At 47.7% G+C, this 9,867-nt stretch overlaps 1 pseudogene; it reads left to right on the forward strand.

The window, feature by feature from the left end:
* The first annotated feature begins 8,776 nt into the window (after positions 1-8,776).
* LOC147990475 (cyclin-P1-1-like) lies at positions 8,777-9,160 on the forward strand (annotated as a pseudogene).
* The last annotated feature ends 707 nt before the right edge of the window (positions 9,161-9,867 follow it).

A 9,867-nucleotide genomic window follows, 5' to 3' on the forward strand; every position in this document is an offset into this window, starting at 1 on the left:
CGTGATCACATCCGCCCAGAGAGCCCCTTATTTTAGATAATCGCCTGCTGCATCAGAAGATTCCGAAGATACTCTACGATATTTTCTCGAGACTTTGTGCCTGTTGTCTTTGCAATTCCCTACCACCAAAATATCCTTATGGATAACTAGACACACTTGCCAATCTTACATTCTATCCCATTGATCTTGTTATTACAAGATGCCCTGAACTGCTCTCCTTTTTCTGAGAATCCTTTTAGCTTACTGCCTTGCAGTTCCTTGTCACCTGAATACCCCTACGGATAAGTTTGTGCACCTACCGAGTATCCGCTCATCCTCAGTTGATTCATGTACTTCACAAAAGTCTTCGCAATACCATTCGTTCTTGCGAAAATCCTCAACAACCTATTGTTCTTGAATTTCTTGCTTGCTTGCATTATGGTTAATACCATAAGTCTAGTAATCTTATTGTCATCCTCTGTCATTATCATTTTGAGTCCGTTGATACAATATGTTGCGAATGCTCGCAATCCTCAATCAGATCCTAGAATTCATCCTTCCGGCATAGACGTCATTTTAACATGTGCTGGATCTCGACCAATCAAATCGCCATCGATTGTACCCCTATGGCTATTCTACCTATCCATCCCTAATCAGAGCATTGCTTCTGATCCCTTCTCTTGGAATTTGTAATTCCTTTGCATTCTAGCTTTGAGTTAGTCAGTTGTTTCTATAATCTGATCTCCTTGCATTCTTTCTTCATTTGGTTGAGTACCAATGCTCACATCAGGTCCCTTGTGGACCACCAGATCCTTTGTTGGGTTTTATCCGACAACGTCCTTCATATTCCGTAACCTTGTAGCCTTTTCCTCGGATACATAATGCCTTTGGTAAATTGTATCCCCTGCTTTTGTCAACCATGCTCCGCTACCGAGCTTGTGTTATTTATACTTGAAATTTATGATATATGTTCCTAAGATGCCCCAATGGGTTGAACCTATGCCTTCCCTAATCTGTGTGAACTCGAAAGTTATGCGGATTATACTCTACTGGCTTTTCATCAGATAAAATTTCAATATACAACTTCATCAAGAGCGAGAAGTAAAATGAAAGGTTATGCATTGTAGAAGTGGGAGTCGACCCTGAACCTTTGTGTTCATGCCCACGGACACGGTGTGGAACTTATCATGAAAGCTTCTTGCAAGGATATTTAATCATTTGAATAATTCTTCCGGTATCGTAAATTGGATCCCTTTCAGTTATGGTCCCGACCATATTTCCTCCTTGATCCCATTTACCGGGCAAATCATTTTCCCCGTCCAACCTCTACTCCGATTTACCTTCTGGCATTACACCTAGTACTTGATACTGCGAAGCTTTATACCCCATCACATCATTCCTAGCCTGATCGGCTATATTTTATAATGATAACTTTTTAACTGTGCTACCTGGTCCTTATGCCCGGAGCAACTACCGACGATGAGCTAAGCTTACGTCGATCTTCCTCATCTTATCATTTCACCTTGAACAATAAGCTTGACTTTGAGCTTGTGTCGAATCCGTGGTTCTCATAGAGTTTCACTTCATCCTCCCTTTTCTGCTCGAGGGCATCTTCATAGAGTCTCTCGACAAACCTTGTCTTGATCACCGTCACACTTTGGCTTCTTCAGAGATGTCAATTGAATTCATGGCTAGAAATACCATCCTTGCCTCTTGATGATTTGTGTCAGCATCAACAACATTCTTGTCTTCCCCCCAACACAAACTTGATCATATTAATTTTGGGAATACATCCTTTTTGACATGTCGATGGATTGCTACTGAGCCCGTCGGCCACACCCTCATCTTTTCCCTGCTAAAATTGTATGACTTATTTTCTAAGTTGTTTCCGATGGATCCTTTGGTGTATCTAAAGTCTGACCTTTGCTTGAAACCATGTCAACGCTATCTCGAAGCATGTCTGTGGTAATCCGATCTCCAATAAGAACATTTGAAGCACGATACAAAATTTTCTTTATCAGTTATCCAAACACTATTGTATGGGCAATGTCATGAAATTTCTATCCCCTTACCTAAATGGTTTTATACTTCTATCCTGTCATGGATATCATGTTCTGCTTGTCCTTGGGAAGGATATACCGCTGAAATATGTGTTGAACACATTTTCCTTTCCATTGTTCTGTTTAATCTGACAATTACTTTTTCCTTTCCATTGGTTTGTTTAAACCTTATTGTGATCTATATTATATAAGCATGCATATTTCCCTACTTATGTAAACACCTTGTTGTATCACTCTATCAGTAAGACCCTGTTACTATTGTTGATGACATTGCGGTAGCCACCGATGGATGAGAACTTTGCCTATTGGTCCGCCTCGTTCAACGAGCAGGAAGATGGTTCTCTTCGTCCCTCGCCCTTGGTACCAACATTGTTGCCAACATAACCAACAGGCTATCATCTGACATGCCTTGCTATAAGCCCCCTTTCTACTTTTAACCCACATGGTGGGCCCATAACCCACAATTCCACAAGATCGGAACCTGACTCTCCTATATATCTTTGATTCCAAAATATTCTTGCATTTGGCTTCGTATCATGTCACGAGCCACCTTTCGAGAGATGATCTATTCCCGATGCTTTGAACCCCTTTCTCACACTCTGTTCAGGTATCAATCTTTTGTCCATTCGCTTGAAACTTCCTATTGTACCTTCATACTTTGCTCTCGATGTTATATTAAGTTTCAACTCGAGAGATATTTCTGCCTCATTCCCTGAATTGTTCACCAGATAATTAACCCTATAAGGGTTAGTTCTCCCGAAGTTACTCTTTACTTCCCCACTTAAATCTCGGGACGAGATTTCTTGTAGTGGAGAAGATTTGTAACACCCCTGATGTCAAGCTACAGTAAAATCGTGCTAATGGTGTCGTGTCATCATTATTAGCTAAACCAAATTTCCTCTTGGTAAAAATCAAAGACATTTTCAAACTTAAAATAAAGTCAAAATAATTATTTCTTCAAGGTAAATCAAAAATGTTTGAATATTCTATAAGTTCCCCTGATCGTCTTTATGCTGAAACAAACTTCATTGGGCTCACATATAAATTCCTAGAAATTTAATAAGTGGTCTAACACAAAAAAATGGCCTTTTCAAATTAAACAAATGTCTAAACCTTCTCAAATAAAATGGAACCTTGTGTGTAGCACCCAAAATGTTGTATTTGAATTATAGGTGCAGTACCTTGTAGAACTAATATGATTTAGTGCCTAAAATGAATAGAAAACTAAGACAAAAGGTTAGACAGAAAAAGAAATTAGAAAGTGATGTTGTGCACTTTGGCCCGTATGAACAATGCAGCCCAAGCCCACCACTAGTCTCTCCCCTACCTCTTTACTGTACGGAGGGGAGGCAGCATGGCCGTGGCAGCCATCCGCCGGTCAAGGCCACTTGCGTGGCGGCCATCCGACCCCTCCTGACGTCCTACTTGACCCCGAGCACTCCCCTTGGACAAACCCTAGGACGTACTTGCTTTCCTCTCGCTCGACCTCCTCCTCTGTTCGACGACGACCGCTTCCATCGCCGTCACCACGTCGATCCCGCGGCTACTAGCCAGCCCGCACCGTCCCGACATGTCCGCGAGCTCCGCCTCGCTCCTCTACTTCGACTACACCGAATGGCTCGAGCTGGGTGCCTCTACATCGTCGGGATCGAGCGCTCCTTCCTCTTCGGTCGCCGGCGCGCCACCGCCCAACTACTCTACTTCGACCACTCCGGCCTTCCCCGAGCACGCCTACGGCTCCGCAGTGAGCTCCTCTCCCAGCTCCCCCTGTTTCCCCTTTGAATCCATCACCGTAGAAGCCGTCCCACGTGCGCCATCGCTCACCATTGCCGGAACTCGTCCGCGCACACATGTTCTCTACTTTGCCTCTAGCGGTTACTCATGCGTGCCGATGCTACTCTACTGCTATTGCTGCTTGCCGTCGTTGGCCACCGCCATTGTTTCTTGACCCCGCCTCCACCTCAGGCCTGCGCGCCCCCACTCGCTGCTACCTTTTGCTATTGTCGCGGCTGTCGTCACTGCACGTCGTGTTGGCCTCCTGACCGTCGTCCGCGCCCGCGCTGCCCGCTTGCCGTCCCCATCCGCGCGCGCGCCCTGCTGCACCTGACGCCGTCCCGCGACCATGGCCGGAGCTCCATGTACGCGCACGAACTGCTGCTGATGCTTTACCGTGGCGCAGCTCCTGCTGCCGCTCGTGGCTGCCCCGGGAGCTACCTTCGCCAGCCGCGCATTGCCCCGCCGACGGCCCCGCTGCTGCACTCGCCCGCTGCCTTCGGCTGCTGCTGTCGCAGCCTCCAGCGCCGCCGCTGCTGCTCGTTGTTCCCTGCGACTGCCGCTGCTGTTTTGATGTTGCTACATGTGTCGTTGCCGCCGAGTGTTTGCTGATGGTTGTGGCCGCCGATGCCTCTTGTGCCCTAGCGTACGTGCACAACCAGTTGTGCCTCTGGCCGGTGTATTTGGCTAGAGTTAGATTAGTCTAGGAGTGGATTAGGTTAGTTTATTTGTTTAATTAGTCAATGTGTAGATGACATGTGGTCCCTTCTTTGTTATTTTAGTCTAGCTACTTTTATTAGCTCTTGTGACACTTACATGTGGGTCTCCTTGACCTAGTTGACCAGTCAACATGCACTGGTCAATTGCTATTGACTGGACGAACCCTGACCCCACTGTCATACATAGTGGCTAGCTGCCGCTGTGTATAAAAAGTTATTACATTGTTTTTCATTCAAATTTATTAATTAAACTAAATTCAGGGAATGTTTAAAACTTAGAAAATTAATATAACATAATCCGTAACTCGGATGAAAATAATTTATATATGAAAGTTGCTCAGAAAAATCCAACGAACCTGGGTATGCGTTCCGTTCATCTATCACATGCCCCTAGCATGCTGAAAATGGAACCGCACCCTCTCTTTCGTCTGTCCGGAAATGCCAAACGCCGGGAAAACCTCTCCGGATGTTTTCCCTCTCCGTCTGTAATGTCTACCACTGCGTTAGTTCATCTCTAACACCGCCTACTACCATGTTATGCTTTATGGTGCTTTGTTGCTATATATTTATTGTTTCTCCCCCTCTTCTCTCCGGTAGACCCCGAGACCGATGATGCCCCCGTGATCGACTACGTCGACGACGACACTTCTTCCTTTTCAACAGAGCTTCCAGGCAAGCAAACCCTCCTTGAGCATTCCGATATCGCCCATTTCTTTCCCTCTCATGCTTGCATTAGAACTGCTACTACTTTCTGTATGATCCTACTCTGATGCATAGCCTGTTGTGTTACCTTCTTTCATACCTTATCCGCTTATCCTAAACTACTTAGTATAGGTTGGTTAGTGATCCATCAGTGACCCCCACCTTGTCCCAGTTGCCCCGCTTTATGTTCGATGACTCGATCAACGTGATCGACGTCCAGGCCCCGGCACCGCACATCACTTTCCCCTTTTGTTGCTCGACTCTGCAGAGTTACCATCGAGTGCCGAGGGTGGAACCTCATACATCACTCCTGATGAGATCTCTATAGTGTAGCTATCCGGTCGTGGTCATCGAGGATGATTTCCTCCTTAACCACTTCCGGTACGGCTCTGTCGTGCAACCCCTCAAGTGTGAACCTCGAGGGTGGATCCTCTTACGTTCACCTTGATGATAACATCGAGTGGAATTCACCGGGGGTGATTCCTTGGGTTTTCCCCTTGGAGTTAGACACACAGTTACTATGGTTACTATGACTTTACACTGAACCATGTTACTAAAGACGGGTCGGCCCTGAGGGGTACCCGCGCGAGCTTAATAGCGAGTGATGTGGAGTTGGGTTGACCTGGAAAGGTGCCCGCGAGATACTTACGAGGCATGGCCGGGCATTCTTAGCCCTTGCCGCAAGTACTCGAGACGGGGGGACGGGGTCACATCTTTCGTGAGTCACTGCTCGTGACCGCACTGCCAACGCACTAACGGTTTGGATATTTGATCCGAGGGGCCTCTGGCCTGATAGCACTAACCATCACGTGGGCATAGTATGGGCGTTCTGCGTCGTATACATCAGCCGAAACTTAATAGACGTCAGCGACTGAGCGGCGCGCGCCGGGTTGGACTGCGTAAGCACCTGCCTTTTTGAAGGAGGTAGCTAGGTCTGCTCACCGGCCGCCCACGCAACGTGCAGGAGTTCCCGGGGCGATGGCCCATGACCCCTGGGGGCATAGGTTTAGTCCGGCGTGCTGGCCTCTATATTAAGCCTAGGTCGGGTTGCGGCGTATTGTTTGGCCGAGGCCGGGCATGACCCAGGAAAGTGTGTTCGGCCAGAGTTAATCGAGCGTGGTGGGTAAGTTGGTGCACCCCTGCAGGGAAGAAAACATCTATCGATAGCCTGTCCTACGGTAACGGACACTTGGAGTTGTATCCCGGTCGATACAACTAGAACTGGATACTTGTGATGAGAAATGGATTGTGATGATAACTGGATAGTATGGCTCTGGGATTGCTTTCTCGCAGGGAGTCAAGAAAGGATCTCTGGCCGAGGTTGATAACACTACTACTTTACATTATATTGATATGTACTCTTCTATATGCTGCAAGATGCTTGAAGGTGCTTGAAGATGCTAGTCTTCGCTAGGCTAGGCTTTCCCCTTTCTCTTCTGGTATTCTGTAGTTTAGTTCATAGATACAACCCTTTTCCTTTGATACAGATGCATACTTAGTTTAGATCTGATGTAAATCTTGCGAGTACTTTGGATGAGTACTCACGGTTGCTTTGCTACCTCTTTTTCTCCCATACCCGATTGTTGCGACCAGATGACGGATCCCAGGAGCCAGACGACGCCACTGATGCCTACTACTACGTGAAGACCGCCGATGACCAGGAGTAGTTAGGAGGCTCCCAGGCAGGAAGCCTTGCCTTTTTGATCGTAGATGCTTTTGTGCTAGCCTTCTTAAGGCAGACTTGTTTAACTTATGTCTGTACTCAGATATTGTTGCTTCCGCTGACTCTTGTGTATTCGAGCCCTCGAGGCCCCTGGCTTGTAATATAAAGCTTGTATTATTTTAATTTGTGTCTAGAGTTGTGTTGTGATATCTTCCCGTGAGTCCTTGATCTTGATCGTACACATTTGCGTGTATGATTAGTGTACGGTTAAATCGGGGGCGTCACCCTTCGTTGGTATCACCTACTACTGCGTTAGGGCACACCAGGCACTGTTACTTGTCATGTCATGCATCGATATGCATCTTTTTGCATTGATTCATTGTTTCTTCCCCCTCTTCTCTCCGGTAGACTGTGAGACTGACGCCGTTGTTGGTTCCCCGATCGACTACGTTGTTGATGACCCCTCCTTGCCAGAGCAACCAGGCAAGCCCCCCCCCCTTGATCAACCCGATATCGCCTATTCTTCTCTCTACTACTTACATTAGAATAGTGTAGCATGTTACTGCTTTCGGTTAATCCTATTCTGTTGCATAGCCTATCTTTGCCACTACTGTTGTTACCTTACCTGCAATCCTAATTGCGTAGTATATGATGCTAGTTTATCGTCAGTGGCCCTACATTCTTGTGCGTCTGACATGCTATACTATTAGGTCATGATCACTCGGGAGCTGATCACGGCTATATATTTATATACATAATATATGATACATGTGGTGACTAAAGTCGGGTCGGCTCGTAGAGTACCCGCGAGTGATTCATGGATTGGGACTGAAAGGACGTTTGTCCTGACAGCCCTCTGAGTGGACCATTGTGGCGGAGCGACAGGGCAGGTTAAGACCATCTAGGTGAGGGGTGGGCCTGGCCCTGGTCGGCGTTCACGATTACATCAATTAACACGCTTAACGAGATCTTGATATTTGATGTGAGTCTAGCCACTGGCCTATACGCACTAACCAACTATGCAGGAATAGTTATGGGCACTCGACATCGTGGTATCATCCAAAGCCTTCTTGACGTCAGTGACTAAGCGGCCCGCGTCGGATTGGACCGTAACCCTGCGCTTGTATTAAGGGGGCTAGGTCTGCTTGCGACCACGTACGCAACACGCAGGTGTGCAATGGGCGATGGGCCCCGACCCCTGCGTGCATAGGATTTACACCGACGTGCTGTCCCAGTTTGTGTTAGCCATCTTACGGCAACTTGTTTAACTTATGTATGTACTGATATATTGTTGCTTCCGTTGACTCATCTATGATCGAGCTCTTGTATTCGAGCCCTCGAGGCCCCTGGCTTGTAATATGATGCTTGTATGACTTATTTTATTTTTAGAGTTGTGTTGTGATATCTTCCCATGAGTCCTTGATCTTGATCGTACACGTTTGCCGTATGATTACACTACTAGGAAAACGCTTATAGATAGAAGTTTACCAGTAGCGTTTGTTTATAACCCCACGCTACTACTAGTTAGTAGTAGCGCTGGCTATAAAGAGCGCTATTGGTATCGGTTAGCAGCAGCGCTTGTTACACAGCACCACACTACTGCTAAGTGTAATACACCACACCCCCGGTCAAAAAATAGCAGCAGCGCCTGTCGTCCAACCTGCGCTACAGCTAGTGGGCCTAGCAGTAGCGCTGGCCCATTTCCCGCGCTGCTGTTAAGCCCATTTCCCGCTTCGGGAGGCCGACATCGTGAGAAAGTTGCACCAGTCAGCCGCGCCCACACCCGTGGCTAAACCACCGCCAAGCGAATCGGCAGCCGGCAGACGCCCCCACCCACCCAGCACGAGACCGGCGAGAGCACCGAGAGACGAGCCGACGACATGGGCGACGTCGTCGTGGCAGCGGGCGGGCTCTCCTCCCCGCCGACCCCGCCGCCGCCGGAGCTGGGCATGGTAGCGCGCGCCGTGGAGCGGCTTGTGGCGCAGAACGACGCGCTGTTGCTGGATGCGGAGTAGGGCGGCGGCGAGGGGATCATCGGGATGGCGGCATTGGAGGGCACGGGGCCGCCACGGGTCGGCGTGGCGCAGTACCTGGAGCGGGTGCACCGGTACGCGGTGCTGGAGCCCGAGTGCTACGTGGTGGCCTACGCGTACGTCGACCGGGCCACGCACCGCCGCCCGGCGGCCGCTGTCGCGTCCAAGAACGTGCACCGGCTGCTCCTTGCCTGCCTCCTTGTCGCCTCCAAGCTCCTGGACGACTTGTAAGTTTTCTTTCTCTTCTTCCTTCCATGCTACTCGACGACCGAAGCATTAACATAGTAGGAACTCTATCACCATTGCCATCAAGCTAGACAAGAATAGCCAAAGAAGCATAACCATCACGTACTAATGATGTACTAGCTACTAAGACAGTGTCGTACGGCCGAAGGGCAGAGCTAGCGATCCAGACCAACCATGACCACAACTTTGGAAAAACATTGCCACAGTAAATAGATCAAAATCTTGAGACAACAAAGGAGAATACTAGTGGTACTTTGTATGGCAGTGAGGCACTTTCATTCAAGTGGAAGAAAGGGAAAGGGCGTGTACGATTTTGCCCGTGCTCGATCAGTTATTCCCTATCATGTCAGTTGGTTCGGTGTTACCACACACAGATATTTTACCTAAGAGAGGGTAGAGTAGGTCCTATGAGAGGAGTAGGTCGTAGCTAGAATGTGTTATTATGTGCTACAATGTGTTAGAGTTGACGATGATGATGAGGAGTTGTGATTATGACTAATGACCAACTTGTTATATGATGTCTCATTGACGAACATTGTTTGATGGTGATGACAAGTGGTAATGAATATGCTATTTAAACAGACTAGTTTAGGATGAGTTGTTATTGTATAAAAGATATATCTGTTTAAACATGTACAGCGCCAAAATGCTAAAAAAACATAAATGTTAGCAGTAGCGCGGGCCTGAAAACG

Source organism: Triticum urartu, chromosome 1A, assembly GCF_056163025.1.
Source record: "Triticum urartu cultivar PI428250 chromosome 1A, HENAU_Tu73, whole genome shotgun sequence".
Taxonomy (NCBI): Eukaryota; Viridiplantae; Streptophyta; class Magnoliopsida; order Poales; family Poaceae; genus Triticum; species Triticum urartu.